Source organism: Macrotis lagotis, chromosome 5 (genome assembly GCF_037893015.1).
Source record: "Macrotis lagotis isolate mMagLag1 chromosome 5, bilby.v1.9.chrom.fasta, whole genome shotgun sequence".
Classification (NCBI taxonomy): Eukaryota; Metazoa; Chordata; class Mammalia; order Peramelemorphia; family Peramelidae; genus Macrotis; species Macrotis lagotis.
In genome coordinates, this window is record NC_133662.1 from 215,163,870 (window position 1) to 215,182,800 (window position 18,931).

General features: G+C 36.2%; 1 pseudogene; it reads left to right on the top strand.

The window, feature by feature from the left end:
- The first annotated feature begins 423 nt into the window (after positions 1-423).
- Positions 424-18,931, top strand: part of LOC141490053 (acidic mammalian chitinase-like) — a 29,525-nt pseudogene continuing 11,017 nt past the window's right edge.

The following is an 18,931-nucleotide window of genomic DNA, read 5'->3' on the forward strand; positions in this document are numbered from 1 at the left end:
AAGATATAATGGTTCTTTAGAAATTGAGCTGGTGATTGCAATAGAGTTTTATCTCAATCCTTTGGAGTTCCATTTCTGTCCAAAATGAACAAACCTAATGAACACCCACTGGACCAATATTTCAAAGGATGAACAAGAGGGATAACATCCAGTTAGCTAGAGAGCTACCTAAACACGGATATATATGATCCCTTCAATTCCATAAATCATGGAGTTAAATTAACTGTTGCATAATAATTATACTTATTGGTGTTGGCATCAATTTGGAGAACAATGTTTTCTTTAAAAGTAAAACTATGATGTGGTGTTTCCTGATCATTAGAGCTTTGAACAGAGCTGAGCATTGTAACAGTTACAAATATCAACATTTACCTTGGAACTAGGAGTGACAAAAGAGAACTCAGGAAGGTCACTGGGGTGGAAGGAAGGGGTATAAAAGGCAAGTGAAGACAGCATTCATTCATCACTGAGGCAAAGATGGCCAGGCTCACTCTGCTCAGTGGTAAGTGACCATCTAGACTTTCATATTTTATGACTCCTATTCTTCTTGCTTTCCTATAACTTATCCCTTTATCTTTCTTCCAACTGTGTAATTGAAACTGAAACCCATGGGGTTGTTATATTCATCATAGTTCCCTCTCTCTACATGTAAGGAAAGGGAAGTCTCCTCCTGTCTGTAGTCTCTTTGTCCCATGATATCCTCTTTGTCATAGGAAGTTGATTCTTTTTCAGGTTCAGGCTATGTTCCCCAAACTGTGGCTATCCCCTGCTCCTGAATCACACAGATATGTTAGCATGGTTACAAATTACATCCTCTGGGTATGTTCCTGACCTATCACAACCAGGAAAGCCCTGGAATTGGGGGGAGAATGATAGCAAATCAAGTAATGTACTGAGTTTGGAGAAAAGACAAAAACTAAGGACCTTTCAAGAAGGAAAAGGTCCTCCCAAGGGGTCTTGCTGTAAAGGATAGCTCTTTAACAAGCAACTTGGGTCTTCTAGGAAAGCATACTCCTGAAGGAACAGTGTCCCCTGACCTCAGAGATCTAGGCTCAAATGTGGGATCAGATCTAATGAATGTCTTCAACATCTTCATCTCAAAATTTTGTATTCTAGTAAGCCACTATCTTCAGGGAATACAGAAAATTCAATAGTATAAAAGAATAAGTTTCTGAGGTACTAAGAATCCTTGAAGTGTGCTTAATTCTATCAATATAACACTGTGAAACTTTTAAATCTGCTTTGGACTACAGCTCTAACATTCACTCTTTAAAAATATATATGTATATATATTTTTTCAGTTGACAAATGGACCATTTTATCTCCCTACCACCTCTCACCCCTATTCCCACTGAAAAAAGGAAGGACGGATGCTTGTAATAAATATAGCTAGTCATACAAGATACTTTTCTGGATTGAGTGTCCCAAAAATATAAAAAGTCTCATTCTAGACCCTTAGCCCATCACTTCAGAGGTGCAGGCCTCATATTCTCCAGTGCTTTCCAAGACTAAGGAGGATCTGATTTTATTGATCTATACAACTTATTTAGATTATGCAGAATAAAATTGTTCAAATTATAATAAAGGAGATTGGGACAGAAATCTGAGCCAATGACACTTCATTAAAGGATATATAGTATCCTCTAATGAAGTGGAACTAGGATCTTTCTCATGATCTGAGATAACCCTTTCATAGAATCTTATGTTTATAGGGTTTGGCATCATTTATTACCTTGACTTTCTAAAGCAAGTATATAATACAGAATCTCCATTATTGACATGTGAAACATAAACTAAAATAAACAGTAATGATATCATCAGGCTCATAGGTTTGTTGAAACGTAGTTATCTTCACTGAGTGCTCATGCTAGAAAGGTCAGGAGGTACAAAAATAAGTTGGGGAACTTTCCAAAACATCAGGACATTCTACTCATGTTAGGTTTGGTCATAGAATTTTAGCAAAGCAGGATGGAAATATCTTTGTCAGAATTCTTATGGTTGAGCAAGTGAACTTTGTAACTCTGTAAACAAGTAGTGAAGATTACATTAAAGTTTGAGATCCACTGTAAGAGCCTAACACTATGTGATTTATGTTATATATATCAAATTGATTAAAATAGAATAGGGGTTAAAATGAATTATTTTTCACAAGACCGGTATTTGCAGAATAGAAAGCAAATTTATATTAGTTTGTAGCAACACTCTGTCTCCTTTTTTTCTGATTCTTTGCTCAACCAAAAATACTTTCTTATTTAAATAACTTTGCTCTCCTGGGTGGGTAAGTCAATCAGTACAAATGATTGGCATTAATTATGTACCTGGAATTTTTTTCCATAATCAATTAGTTAATTCCTACTCTGACTTATAGACCTATATCTTATGAAATTGTTTAAGGTAACCAAATTCACAAACCCTTAACTATTCAGTCAATCCATAATCCTACAGGCATTAATGAAGTTTTTCACATGTGTTAGGCACTGTGGTAAAAAGCTGGAGAAATAAAAAAAGGATAAAATACAGTCCCTGTCCTCAATATTGTATTTTTGAGTTTTCATGACATTCATTGTAGGCATGGGACTCCACCTAAATACAGTCATCCTGTGAATTCCTGTTTGAATCACTCAGCCAGTCCATATGATATCTGTTGATAAACAGGATATTGTGTCACTAGGTAATGCTAAATGAGTAGTAAAAACAAAAAGTACCATGAGAATCCAAAAGAGGAATTGCTAAGTGGTAGCTTGCTCAAACAAGGTTTCCTAGGGGAAAGTAAACCTAACCTGAGTCTGGAAGGTTGAGTGGCACTTTGTAATAGAAAAGTTTATGTGCTATGCAGACTGTTCACTCTCTTAAGTAATTAAATGAGAATTTGATGATTAATATATTTATAACCCAAAATTATACAGATTAGCATACTTATAACTCAAAAGATATACCATTACATATATACACATATGAAGAAAAGCATCAGCATAGAAAAAGGAAAAGGAAAAGATAAAGAAGGGAAAAGTTACCCAATGAAGTAGGCTCCAGCATCTGGAGATCTCTTTAACTAGGGAAGTCAAGTCACAGCAGTCTATGAGTTGTCAATTGGGGAAGTCCTTTTGGTAGAGAGTTTTCTCCAAAGGGGATGACTTCCAAAGTCCACTTTCCCAAGGAAGACTTTTAGAGTGTTCTCACAAAACTGGCACAGGTCCAAGGATTTACGAGAATGGACTCATTGACCAATGGGCTCTATACCGAATTCAGTGAACTTGTTTCAGCCTAAACATCCTCAGATCCTGAATACAATAACTTTCTCTAGGCCCCAGGAGGGGGGCAAGTCCCCAGGTATGGACTCCAAAAAATGTTTACTAAGAGTGTTCCCGAGCTCTCCCTGCTTCATAACATGCCTTGATCAATCATACTTTGGTTCAGTGTGCTCAGGAAGTTCCTTATTCTTGGACCATAATAGCCAATAGGGAAGATCTCAACTTAACCCTTCATCCTTCACATTTGAACAGGCAGAGAGAAGTAAGAGAAGGCTTTTGAGGTAAGGGAGAAAGTATGAACAAAAGTATGAAGGTGGGAAAGTGCAAAGTATGTATGGAGAACAGTTTTTACTGGAAAGCAATTTAATTAACAATGCTGGAAAGTTCAGAAAAGACCTAAAAATCAACCTTGGGCAATCAGCAGAAAAGGAAATATCAGCATCCATGTTATTGATAAGGAATTACCTAGAGCATAGCTTTGGGAGAAGAATAAAAGGAAGTACTCTTTTAACTTATTATTTTATGCTAAATAAGTACTAAGATCAGGAGTTTCTATCTACTGAAGAAGATACTGAATGGCTCTCTAAATTTTGATATCTTGGGACAAAGCCCTGGTTTCTTTGCCATAATTATGGTCCTAGAAGAAAGGAGTAATAAATATTACTTTGGAGAAGCAAGAAGGAATTTATTTATGTCAGGCACAAAAAGTGATTTCATCATGTTATAAATAATAACAAAAGAGATTACAATTTTCATTGTTAGCCAATATTTTGTGAAAGTAGATATAGGGACAGCTAGGTAGCACAGTAGATAGAACATCAGCCCTGAAATCAGGAGGACCTGAGTTAAAATCCAACCCCAGACATTTAATAATTACCTAGCTGTGGGACCTTGCGCAAGTCACTTAATCCCATTACTTTGTAAAAATCAAAAAAGAAAGAAAGAAAAGAAAGTATATATATATATGATATAGAGATAGATGATATAGATATAGATATAGATGTAGATATAGATATAGATATAGATATAGATATAGATGTAGATGATATAGATAGATATAGACTCTGTGCTAGACTACAGAACATTTGGGGACCTTCATGTCTCATACTTTGAGAACTAGAGATCTCTAGACAGCTTTGTCAGAAAAACAAGACTTGGAGTTATTCTGAAGAATTTGTGTGTGTATTCGGTGCTTAGAAATCAATACAATCATCCTATGGAGGAAAGAAAACTTCCTTGATCCCTAAGTTAGACCAAGTGAAGCTAGAGTTCTAGAGAAAACATTTGTTCATCTGAGGACAACTTTTCAAAAACCTGGTTGTTTATATGCTGAGAAAATCATGCTTTGATTCCAATCATAATATGCCCATAGAATAGACCCAACTAGACTTTCTTTCCAAAAGGATATCAGCTCTGGAAACCTCCTCAAGAGCTAGTAAGCTGGTCCTTGCATGGCATCACTATCCTTTGAAGGCATCATTTCATTCTATTCCTTTCATTATATGGATTTGGGGGCAGGTCTATTGATCTACTGATTAGTCACATGAACTCCCAGGTTAGATGATTCATATATAGGAGCCCTCCCAATAAAGCTTGTGTCAGGGGTATTAAAGTTGGAGACCAACTCCTACTATACCAGTACAGGCCTCTCTCCTCACTGGTGAGTGAATGCTCTAAAGAAAACTCAATCCCTGGTGACTTTCTTCCTTCTCATTTCTTTCTTGGTGCTTTAAAAAGAATCTCTAGGTATGATAATAGACTCTGAGGTTTAGAGCTAGAAAAGAAACTAGTATTAAGTCCAATCCATTATTTTTACAGTTGAAGAAAATGAGAGACAGTGAGGTTAAGTGATTTGCCCAAGGATCACACAGTTACTAGGTATCTGAAGTGGTCTTCCCCTCTTCAAGCCCATGCCCACCTATACCTCCATTTCTTCTAATTTAATCTCACTATACATCTTTTCTTCTACAAAATACTTGATAGTTTACTGCTTATAGAAGATAATTTCCCCTGGGTCTCAATGTCCTCACCTATGAAATGGGGGAAAGGGAGTGGACCAAATGACCTGTAAAGTCATTTCTACCTCTAGGATGTTGATTCTATGATATCATCCTTCTATAACAGAGATTCCTTGAGCTTTTTCCTTTTTTAATAGTTCATTATTTTTTTATTTAAAATATTTTAAGAAAACATCCACATGTTTTATTAGTTTTATCAAGCATTTATTGAGCCCCATATGGTTGTGCTAGACATTGCGTTAGGTGGTTTGTGGTGACAATCCAAGGGTTTTGTTCTAAAAATTATTTAATGGTGATTTGAACAAGGAACAATTATAAGGAATATAATGAGCAATATATGAATTACCCTGGGTTTTCACAATATATATTTTTCGGTTTTGTTGAAAGGTATTCAAAGAACAAAAAATGTTGACAACCACTGTGTTAGCCAAAGGGAACAGAGAGGAAAGTAAAAGTCCCTATAACTGAGTAGGTGATGATTACATCAACAGGCCTAAAATTAGAAAACCCTGAGTTCAAATCCAACTTCAAATACATATTGTATGAAACTGTGCAAGTCTCTTAAATTCTCTGTGCCTGAGTTTCCTTATCTGTTAAATGCGGATAATGCTCAGCTCTACAGTTGTAATGAGGATAATAGAAGATAATATTTGTAAAGTGCTTTATCTTAAAATGCTACCTCTTACTATTATCACAGGGAGTTATTGGAGGCAATTAGTAAATACTTATTGTGTTAAAATGAATTCAATGATTTTTGAGGTCCAGAAATGTCCTGCTCCCATAACTGACTTCTTTACTTATCCCAAGACCTCTTCACTCTTTACTCCTAAAGCTAACAAAGCCATATCCTGGAGTGCCTTGTTTACTTCCACCTCCTTCTTTCCCTACCTGTTAGGTTTTTCACAATTTTAACTACCACTCTTGATACACCTCCTTGGTTTTTTTAAATTTTCTTTACCAAAACAATTATAACAGCCAGGAGAAGAAAAGAAAAATTGAAAAGCAAGTAAACCTGTACAGTAGAGATGGGTACAGAGAAGGGTCAGAACGAGGCATTGGTTCAGGTCTTTGTAGAAGTGAAAGCAGACAAGCAGACACATGCAACACACTTTTTTTCATATTGACTTCTCAATGACATTTGACCTTAATTTTTTTCGTGACATACATCATGGAATTTGCACTGTTTTCATAGTCATTTGAAAGACGCCATCTAGCCCATTCTCCTCAAATAGGATCTGATGTAAATCACCTGAATGATTGGTCCCAGCCTAAGGTAGACAATGGGTAGAGGGAAGGGAGGCTTCTGTAGATAGAACCTCTGTGGGTTCTGGAAAATTTAGATAATTTCCTGGGGAGAGCTGGATAATAACTACCTCATTGACTGCAAAGTTCTGGGCCCCCAAATAAGACCTCTGGGCTCCTAAAGAGTCTGTCTCTGACATGAGAAGGTGAGATCTTAATATTCATCAAGTGAACCTAGAATCCAGAAACTTGTTGGGGATGTCCCTGCAGGACTTTGCTTAAGGAAGGAGAAGAGGAGAGAATTCCTCAAGGATGGAAATGGTGTCTACAAGAAGGATTATTCAGTCTTATTCCAGTTGGCTCCAGATGGCAGAAAAAGGGGTGCTGGGTGGAAGCTGGAGAGGGTTCTATTTTCTCATTTTAAGGAAAGATTTCTTCAAAACTAGACCTGTCCAAGCTGGAAATAATAATAAAATTGAATCTCTTTATAGAACTTAAAGGTTTGTAAAATATTTCCCCTGTGGTATCTCCTTTGATTTCCCCAACTCTGGCAGTTACCCCATTTTGCAAACTTAGGTTGAGGAGAGATTGTTACCCATCCAGAGTCATAGAGCTCATATGTCCGAGGCAGAATTTGAGCATGGCTCTTTCTGATCCCACATCCAATCTGTTCACTGGTCCATGTAACTGAAATTGGAAGGTTTCCTTCTCTGGGAATCTCCAAACAGAATTTGGAGGAACACAAAACATGTATCTTATAGAGAGAATTCCTGTACAGGTTAAGCCTGAGGGTCTCTGAGGTCTCTTTCTTTAAAATTCTGTGGCAGAGCAGCCTACAGAGTGCTAACATCTATAGGACTGAGAACTCACCAGTGTGACTTTCATTTCTATTATTTTTACAGTTCGTTCTTTACCACAAAATATCCCCATTCAGTTTCTCTGAAAATCCACTTAAAAGACCTGAGATAAGTTGAGCTCTAAATATTCATAAGAGCAGACACTAAAACTCTAACACCAAACCGCGTGCTACTGATAGAATAAAAGTTTCTTAAGGCAGGGAGATTTGAGTTTCTTTTGTATCCTTTTTGTTGTTGTTCCCTCATGTCAGCAAAGTCCGAATCTTCATGGGTTCATTTGGGATTCTCTTGACAAAGACACTGGAGTGGTTTGCCATTTTCTTCTCCACTTTATTTTACACTTGAGGAAACTGAGGCAATCAGGGTCACACAGCTAGTAAGAATCTGAGGCCTCATTTGAACTCATTTTCCTGACTCTATCCACTTTGCCACTTGGCTGCCACCACACCTATTTCTTTTTGGCAAGGCACCGTCACACAGATGGCTAATTGTTAAGTATCTGAGGTTGGAACTCAGTTCCTCCTGACTCCAGGGCCAGTGCTCTATCCATTGAACCACCTACCTGCCCCTACCCCACCTATTTTAAAGTTGTAGATACTTAATAGATATTTGTTAATTGGTTTATGTTTTTTCCCCCTTCTCTAGCTCTGGCCCTGGTGCTGTTTGCCAACCTTGGTAAGTCATAGGATTCTGCTTTATCCCCCTCACTCATCTCTTTTCTAATATTATCATAGTCTTCTTCATTTTCTCAAACATCTAAATGCAGATAATTTCTTTCCATATTAGCTCAGAGATAGCATGAGCTCAGAGAAGGCCAAATTGTTTTAGTAGCTGAACCTACTCAGTGACTAATCTAGCTGCAAATTATCCAAAGCTATTACCTTCTTTCCCACTAAGGACTGATATACACCTATGGAGCCTTTCTCTCTCAGCTTTTCCCAAAAGAGAATGATAAAAGTCAAAGAGATTCTTATTGATAAAGAAGCTTCTGGTCTGGGACATTTATGCTCCTGTAAGATACTGCTGTTTATTTTTTCATTTATATGAATATTTTCCTTGGTTCACTATCCCTTCTATTTCAGTCCTTCTTTTATTGTTCCTTAGAGTATCCTTGCATAGGGATTATCCCAGTTCTCTTAATTAAGTTCACAAAGATTCATCATTGAAGTTAGTAAATGATTTTTGAGAGGTATTATGACCAAAAAAATTTATCAAGGTCATAGATTCAGTTATGATTTGCATCTGTGGAAGGGCTATTCACATTTATGAAATTGTGAAGCTCTTTAAAGTACTGACTCCTATTATAGGCTGTTATGACAGAGCACTTTCTTCACAATATCTAGTAAATGTAATGGCATCCCCATTTTACAGATGAGAAGACTGATGTTGAGGGAGAGTAAATGTTGCCCAAAGTCACACACCCGGCAAATGTCTGAGTAGGGATTTGAACCCAGGTTCCTTGACTCTGATCATGATTTTTCCTCCTTTTGTTTTACTTTGATCAAGATTTTCATTGAAAGTTTGGACAGTTAGCTCATCAAAGTAAGCTAAGCCAAGGCAAGCTAAGAGAGGAAGTTACAAAGCTAAGAACTCAACTATAAGGCTTTTGACACCCCCAAAGACTTAATACAAAGAGACTGCTTTGTCCGAAACCTTACTGTGATGGAGCTATCTGAGGAACAGCTCCAGCCTACCTTCCCAAGGCTCTTACACAGTTCTTTCCCTGCACACACATCATGCTTTAGATAAGTTGGCTGTTCCATACATAGCATTCCATCTCCCATCTCTGTCTTGTCTTTTTCCAGGCAGTACCCCATGCTCAAATGCTCTCTCTACTTATCCCCAGCTATTGAAATCCTTAGGCAATAGATGGTGCCTTGGATAGAGTACCAACCCAGGAGTTAGAAGACCCTGAGTTCAAATTTAACTTTAAACACTTACTATCTAGGGAATTTTTTGAAAGTCATTTAACCTCAATTTTCTCCCCCCCCCCCCAAAAAAAAGAAAAAAAGAAATCATTAAGCAACAAGGTGGCAGGGCTCATGAAACAAAGGACTTTGAATCATGAACAATGAAACTCTTGCCCAAGACATTTACTAACTTTATGGTCATAAGCAAGTCACTTACATTCTCAGGCCTAGTTTACCAATCTATAATTGGGGATAATATTAGTATTTATTACCCAGGGTTTTGTGAGGATCAGATGCATGTTAAAAACTGCTTCTCCTACTCAAATGCCTGTTAAACTTATTATTTTTCAAAATTCAGTTTAAGTGCTACATGTCACAGTAGATCTAGCCTGATTAGCCTCTTACTTCCCCATTCTCATTTATTTGTACCCTCTTTTATCCCAGAAATTGCTTCATATCTGTATATATATAGTTTCCCTCGTAGAATGTAGGCTCTTGAGGGCAGGGACTGTTTCATTTTTATCATTGTATTCCCAGGGTCTGGCACATAGAAGATACTTAGTAGATACTTATTGAATGAACAAATGAATGAGGAGGCTCTGCTGCTGTGCCTCACTATGATATCTGCTCCTTGCTGCCAACAGGTTCTGCTTACCATCTAACATGTTACTTCTCCAACTGGGCCCAGTACAGGCCAGGCTTGGGGCGCTTCACGCCTGAGAACATCGACCCCTGTCTCTGTACTCACTTAATCTATGCTTTTGCTGGGATGAAGAACAATCAGATTACCACCATCGAATGGAATGATGAGACCCTCTACAAATCCTTCAATGGTTTGAAAAAGAAGTAAGGTGGAAGAAAAGACTAGGATGTTGACACTGGGCTAGAATCCTCTAGGCTAGTCCAATGATGGTCAATCAGTCAATAATCAATCAATAAATATTTATTAATCAGACACTGCACTAAGTTGTGGAGACACAAAAAGAGTCAACAGATAGTTTATGCCCTCAAGTCAAACAAGATTCCAAGACACTCTTTCCATACTAAACATAAACCCAATTTACTTGGTATTTAGGAGTAGAGCTATCTGAGGTGCATGCAAGTTACATGGATTTTTGATAAAGTCTTATTGGTTTTGAGACTGTCATGAATTTTTACTCTAGGAATTTGCTTTCAGTTTAGATCATCAAAGATCTGTCCACATCAAGAGGTCAGTAAAAGTATCCCATGTAGCCCACTAAATGTTTCTTAAGCATCATTGTCTTCTTTGGAGATTATAAAGTTGTGTATTTTAAAAGTACTTTTCTGTTCAAAAATTCTTGAGGAAAAGATGAGAGTAGCATCAGAGTAGGTCTTCAGTGGAGCGTATCAATCAATTCATTATGAAGCACAATTAAGCACATACTATATATCAGTGCTGGGAATACAAAAAAAGTGAAACAAACTCCACTCTCAAAGAAATTCCATTCTAACAATAATGAGAATATAATGAATAAAGGAAAATATTCCAGCATTTATTGAAACAAAAAATAATCTCTCTAAACAGGGTAGATGTTGATGTATGACCCAGTTTATAAATGATATTTAATAGAAACTGAAAGACTAATAAGCACAAATCATTGAACACCTAGGATGAATCAGAGATCCAAGCTAAGGAATTATCTATGCTAACAGTTGAATTATTCAGATATCTCTGTCTGGGGCATTGGGGATAACAGCATTAGAGAGAAAATCCAGGAAGAATGGTGCATAGAGGGTATAGATATGGAAAGACTAAGTAGTAAAAGACAAGCTGGAGAGTGAAAAAGCAGAAGACAAAGACTGAGATCCTCTTGCAAAATATTGACTAGAATAGAGTTATCAAAGAAAAAACCCATAATATTCCCAGGAGCCAAACAAACCAGATTAAAATGCATTTGGGAAATATTTAATAAATTAAGTAAAAATACAATAAAACATAGCTAACATTACATTTTAAAACTCAGTCAAAATACATCCCACTGGGATGCTTACAACAATAAATAATACAATAATGAACCTTTATGTAGAGTTTAGTGCTCCTATTTCCACTTGTTTGGCCCCAATTATTGAGGACACTTATGGTGAACAAGCCCACTGAAGGCAGTTAACTCATTATCAGATTTCACCCAAGACATTGCATCTATGCAAGAAATGTAAGAGACTGAGTATGACAAGATCATCTGTGCTAAGATGCACAAATGTTGAAGGTATGATTGTTAAAAGGAAGATTAAGATTAAATAAAAGAAAAACAAATTTTATTTACAATGAGTTAGAAGGAATTTTCTGTCCCTAAAGATTCGATTTAGAAAAAAATTCTTGATCTTTTTCATACTTATTTCTTATAGAAATCAATAATTTAATTTCAGCTATTTAAATAAAGATTTCTACTTTTGGAGAAAAGCACAATTACTTGCATCAGGTATCTTAACATCTCTTCTCTCTTAGCCTGGAAAGAATGTGTTAGTCTAAGTGGTACCACCATCTCTTTGGTTACAAATAATGGAATTACATGACTTGATATAAGGGAAAGAGGACCAAGGTCTCTAGATCTGTGTGTGACCAGGGTCAACTCATTGAACCATTCTGCATCTTAGTTTCTTCACGGATAAATAGAGATAATAATACTTATAATACCTACCTCATAGGGAAGTGAATTGTCCAAGGTCACACTTCCAAAGTATCTGAGACTAGATTGGAGCTGAAGAAGTTAAGACTTCCTGACTCCAGGCCCAGCAATCTATGCAATATGGCACTATCTAGCTACCTGAGATAGCTGGATTAGTTGAGATCACTAATTTCAATCACTAAATGCCAAGAGGAAATTTCTTTTGGGCATGACTCATAATTCAGTTTATTTGGATGAAGGTGAAAATCACAGAACCTAAGAGGCCAGCTCCAACAACAGGGAGGTGGTGCAACTAAAGAGCTACCCAACTTTTTTTCCATGCTAAGATTTTCAATTTCCTCTCATGGAACAGAATCCATACCTTTTTCTAATAAGATAGTTAAATTTGTAAATTAGGTACATGGCAGGTAACCAAAGATGCTGACAGTGCCTTTTGTTTCCACAAATGAAATTTGTATTCTTAGTCTTAAAAGACTCAGAGACATTGACCATGTTAACCCCTCAAGGAACATGTACAACAATCTAACAAAAACTCTTTGGCATCACATCAGATCTATTCCAAAGACATTCCTACTTAGTTAATCTCTCTCACCTTGAGAAGTTATGACTAACAAGTTAATCCATGTATGTTTTAACATTCCTTCTTAATTTTGTCTCTATAGGAACAAAGAGCTGAAGACTCTCCTGGCAATTGGAGGCTGGAGTTTTGGAACTGCCCCGTAAGTCTTTCGTTAAGATTATTATTATAATTGATTAAGAATTTCTTTGTAAGGGGCAACATGAAGCAAAAACCATGAAATTCAGTTTTCCTTTTCCTTAAGGAACCATCCAACATAAAACTGACTCTATAACTGAGATTGTAATGTGTATACAACATGTGTATAACATAATTATGGCTGGGAATAATGGTAGTGGTATCCCTAGGGAGGTGGAGGCTAGCAGTTTTTCTCTGCTGGAGAGTCCTGAACTGCAGCATGCTAAGCCTATCAGGAGTCAATCTGGCATATGGCAAGCCCCCTTGGAATGGAAGCATGACTAATTTGAGGCAAATCTACTTGGATAAGACATGGAACAGATCAAAATTCCTGGATGGATTAGAGGGATGGGAGTCCATGAATATCCTTTATGCTTCCAACCAAGGTAAGATAGGGAGATTCAGGCTTTTTTTCCCTTTAAAGTAATATTGTTAGAATTCTTGCCCTAGAAATGAATTCAGTATATAGAGGTTCTTCCTTAAGTATTATTCAAAGGTGCTTTTATTGGCCTGGGTGATGGGAGACAATGTCCTAATGCCAGCAATGTGTCCTAAAAACATTCTCAAACATTTCTGTGCCTTGGATCCCTCTACTGAAAAATGAGGGGTCTGGACCAGATCAAGGATTCGTCACTCTTTTTTGTGCCCTCTGGCACTCTGGGAAAGTCTATGAACCTCTTCTCAAAAGAATACTTTAAAACATAAATATACAGAGGATTGTCAAGGATGCCAATTATATTGAAATATAATTACCAAAATCTTTTAAAAATCAAGTTCAAGGCCCCCTTTCCCCAATTGCAAAGAGAACCTCTGAGGGCCCTTCTAGATTCAATAATTTATAATGACATCTGGCATATTCTAGTCATTTCTAGATATCATATTTGAGGCTATACATGACTTGACATGATATGAAATGACATGACAGGAATGAAGAGTACAATGAAGGAAGAGATAAATCAAGGTATATAAAAGAAGAGTAGTTAAAAGGTACCATACAGAAGAGGACAGCTAGGATGAGAGAGGGCTCTTGGATGGTGCCATACAAAGATCTATTGAAAAATAATTGTTGATATCTAGCCTGAAGAAGAGACCACTTAGGAGAGACATGATATTCATTTGCCAGTAGGAAGAGAAAAGGATTTTAACTGCACCTAAGGAAAAATGAGGGTTGTACAAAAGGAGAATGAGTTACCTCAAAGACTAAGTATTCAAGTGAGTAGATGAATGATTTCTTGATGGGAATGGAATAGAAAGGATTATTGCTCAGAAAGGGTAACATTAGATGACCTCTGAGGTACATTCCAGTTTTCTGATTCTATTATTTTAAGAATCTAGTTATAAAATGATATCTTTGGCATGTGGATATACTATAAATGCATTTAGGTGGTGATAATGAGGTCATAAAGACTCTATATTAAAGAGGAGGATGTCACCATTTTACATTCAATTAGCTGGATAGATTGTACGATCTCAGGAACTGTCTAAATGATAGAGGAGAGTGATGAGTTAGGGACAGGAGGAAGTTATTAGCATCAAATACATCTAGGGAAAAAAGATCAGAGATAGGAGGGGAAGGAATACAAAAAAGGACCCATTGTGTTGGTATGGTCAGATGTAGTAAAGATTATGGGTGCAGAGGTAGGAGAAATTAAATGACGTGAAAAGGTCAGGACTGGGGTGAATCTTAAGAGTTGTTAAGCAAATTGTGAAGAAAATGGACTTGCTGAACCATAGTCAAAAACACAGCCACAGTGGTTTATCCAAGGGAATCATCTGAAGAATCCCATTGTAGGAGAAGAGTACAGACAGAAGGGGAGTACAAAAACCAAGAAGCAAATTAGAGATTGGAAAAGGAGGGCAACTAACTTCTAAAAATGTTGAGATAAGAAAACAATAAGACTTTGGGAAAAAAGACTTAAGGAAAATGTGAAGGACAAAGATAAGGTGATGATGGAAACCAATAACAGTGAAAGCCAGATGCACTAACTGCTTGTTTTAATGAAGTCCATGACTTTTAGATTTTTTCTACTGGAAAACTATTCTTTTTTTATTTTTATTTTTTATTTTTTTAATTTATTTTTATTAAAGATATTATTTGCGTTTTAAAATTTTCCCCCAATCTTGCTTCCCTCCCCCCATCCCCACCCCACAGATAGCATTGAGTCAGTCTTTACATTGTTTCCATGTTGTACCTTTATCCAAATTGGGTGTGATGAAAGAGAAATCATATCCATAAAGAAAATATAATTCTCATAGGCAACAAGATCAGACAATAAGATATGTTTTCTTTCTAAATTAAAGGGTATAGTCCTTGTACTTTGTACAAACTCCACAGTTCCTTATCTGGATACAGATGGTACTCTCCTTTGCAGACAGCCCAAACTTGTTCCCAATTGTTGCACTGATGGACTGAGCAAGCCCGTCAAAGTTGAACATCACTCCCATGTTGCTGTTAGGGTGTACAGTGTTTTTCTGCTTCTGCTCATCTCACTCAGCATCAGTTCATGCAAATCCCACCAGGTTTTCCTGAAATACTGTCCCTCCTGGTTTCTAATAGAACAATAGTGTTCCATGACATACATATACCACAGTTTGCTAAGCCATTCCCCAATTGAAGGACATTTACTGGATTTCCAATTCTTTGCCACCACAAACAGGGCTGCTATATATATTTTTGTACAAGTAATGTTTTTACCCTCTTTCCTCATCTCTCCAGTGTATAGACTCAGTAGTGGTATTGCTGGGTCAAAGGGTATGCACATTTTTGTTGCCCTTTGGGCATAGTTCCAAATAGCTCTCCAGAAGGGTTGCATGAGTTCACAGCTCCACCAACAGTGTAATAGTGTCCCAGATTTCCCACATCCCTTCCAACAATGATCATTATCGTTCCTGCTCATACTGGCCAATCTGAGAGGTGTGAGGTGGTACCTCAGAGAAGCTTTAATTTGCATTTCTCTAATAATTAATGATTCAGAGCATTTTTTTCATATGGCTATAGATTACTTTGATCTCCTCATCTGTAAATTGCCTTTGCATATCCTTTGACCATTTGTCAATTGGGGAATGGCTTTTTGTTTTAAAAATATGACTCAGTTCTCTGTATATTTTAGAAACGAGTCCTTTGTCACAATCATTAGTTGTAAAGATTGTTTCCCAGTTTACTACCTTTCTTTTGATCTTGGTTACATTGGTTTTATCTGTGCAAAAGCTTTTTAATTTAATGTAATCGAAATCATCTAATTGGTTTTTGCTGATGTTCTCCAACTCTTCCTTAGTCATACAATGTTCCCCTTTCCATAGATCTGACAGGTAGACTAGTCCTTGATTTTCTAATTTGCTTATAGTATTGTTTTTTATGTCTATGTCCTATAAACATTTGGATCTTATCTTGGTAAAGGGTGTGAGGTTTTGGTCTAATCTAAATTTCTTCCATAATAACTTCCAATTATCCCAGCAATTTTTATCAAAGAGGGAGTTTTTATCCCAATGGCCACACTCTTTGGGTTTATCAAACAGCAGATTACTATAATCATCTCTTGCTTTTGCACCAAGTTTATTCCACTGGTCCACCACTCTATTTCTTAGCCAATAACAAACCTGATGGCTGATGCTTTATAATGTAATTTTAGATCGGGTAGGGCTAAGCCACCTTCTTTTGCACTTTTTTTCATTAAGCTCCTGGCAATTCTTGACTTTTTATTTCTCCATATGAATTTACTTATAATTTTTTCTAACTCTTTAAAGTAATTTTTGGAATTTTGATTGGTAGGGCACTAAACAGATAGTTTAGTTTTGGAAGAATTGTCATTTTTATTATATTAGCTCTACCTATCCATGAGCAGTTGATATTTGCCCAGTTATTTTAACTTAATTTGTGTGAGAAGTGTTTTATAATTGTTTTCAAAAAGATTCTGAGTCTGTCTTGACAAATATACTCCCAAATATTTTACACTGTCTGAGCTTACTTTTAATGGGATTTCTCTTTCTAGCTCTTCCTGCTGTTTCTTGCTAGTCATATATAGGAAAGTTGAAGATTTATGGGGGTTTATTTTATAACCTGCAACTTTGCCAAAATTGCTAATTGTTTCCAGTAGTTTTTTAGATGATTTCTTGGGATTCTCTAGGTAGACCATCATGTCATCTTCAAAGAGTGAGAGTTTTGTCTCTTCCTTCCCAATTCTAATTCCTTCAATTTCTTTTTCTTCTATAATTGCTGATACTAACATTTCTAATACAATATTGAATAGTAGTGGTGATAATGGGCACCCTTGTTTCACCCCTGATCTTATTGGGAATGCCTCTAGCCTTTCCCCTTTGGATATAATGCTTGTTGATGGTTTCAGATAGATACGGCTAATTATTTTAAGGAACAGTCCATTTATTCCTACACTCTCTAGTGTTATTGATAGGAATGGATGCTGTATTTTGTCAAAAGCTTTTTCAGCATCTATTGATATGATCATATGATTTCTGATAGGTTTGTTGTTGATATAATTGAGTATACTATCAGTTATCCTAATATTGAACCAACCCTGCATTCCTGGAATAAATCCTACTTGATCATAATGTATTATCCTAGTGATGACGTGTTGTAGTCATTTTGCTAAGATTTTATTTAGGATTTTTGCATCTATATTCATCAGGGAAATAGGTCTATAATTTTCTTTCTCTGTTTTAACTCTTCTTGGTTTAGGTAACAGTACCATATTGGTTTAATAGAAAGAGTTAGGCAGAGTTCCATCTTTCCCTATTTTTCGAAAGAGTTTATATAGGATCGGAACCACTTGTTCCTTAAATGTTTGGTAGAATTCACTTGTGAATCCATCAGGCCCTGGAGATTTTTTTTTAGGGAGTTCACTAATGGCTTGTTGAATTTCTTTTTTCTGAGATAGGGTTGTTTAGGTATTTAATCTCTTCTTCATTTAAACTGCACAGCTTACATTTTTGTAAATATTCATCCATTTCACTTAGATTATCAAATTTATTGGCATAGAGTTGGGCAAAATAATTTTGAATTATTGCTTTAATTTCCTCCTCATTGTTGGTGAGTTCACCATTTTCATTTATAATACTAGAAATTGGTTTTCTTCTTTCTTTTTTGTAATGAAATTGACCAGAGGTTTATCAATTGTATTGGTTTGTTCATAATACCAACTTTTGGTTTTATTTATTAATTCAATAGTTTTTTGCTTTTGCTTTTATTAATTTCTCCTTTAATTTTTAGAATTTGCAATTTGGTATTTGATTGGGGATATTTGATTTGTTCTTTCTCTAATTTTTTTAGTTGCATGTTTAGTTCATTGATTTCCTCTTTCTCCAATTTATTCATATAAGCATTTAGAGCTATAATATATCCCCTGAGAGTTGCTTTGAATGAGTCCTATAGGCTTTGGTATGCTTTTTCATTATTATCATTATCTAGAATAAAATGGTTAATTCTTTCTATAATTTGTTTTTTGGTCCACTCATTTTTTAAAATGGGGTTATTCAGTTTCCAATTTGTTCTGAGTCTGTATCTCCTTGGCCCAGTATTGCATATGATTTTTATTGCATTGTGATCTGAGAAAGATGTATTCACTATTTCTGCCTTTCTGCAGTTGATCATTAGGTTTTTATGTCCTAGTACATGGTCAGTTTTTATATAAGTTCCATGTACTGCAGAGAAAAAAGGTATATTCCTTTATATCCCCATTCAGTTTCGTCCATAAGTCTAACATATCTAATTTTTCTAACAATCTATTTACCTCCCCTAATTTCTTTCTTGTTTGTTTTATGATTAGATTTTTCTAGATCTGATAGCGGGAGGTTGAGTTCTCCCACTAGTAGAGTTTTGCTGTCTATGTCTTCCTGTAGTTCTTTCAGCTTCTCCTCTAAGAGTTTGGGTGGTGTCCCACGGGGTGCATATATATTCAATATTGAAATGACTTTATTGTCTATGGTACCTTGCAGGAAGATAAAGTTTCCTTTGTTATCTCTTTTAACACTATCTATTTTTACTGCTGCTTTGTCTGAGATAAGGATTGTTACCCCTGCTTTTTTTACTTCAGCTGAAGCAAATATATTTTGCTCCGACCTTTTACCTTTACTCTATATGTATCTCTCTGCTTCGAATGAGTTTCTTGTAAGCAGCATATTGCAGGATTCTTGTTTGTAATCCACTCTGCTATTTGCTTAAGTTTTAAGGGAGAGTTCATCACATTCACATTCAAGGTTATGATTACTAATTCTTTATTTCCCTCTGTGCTATCTTC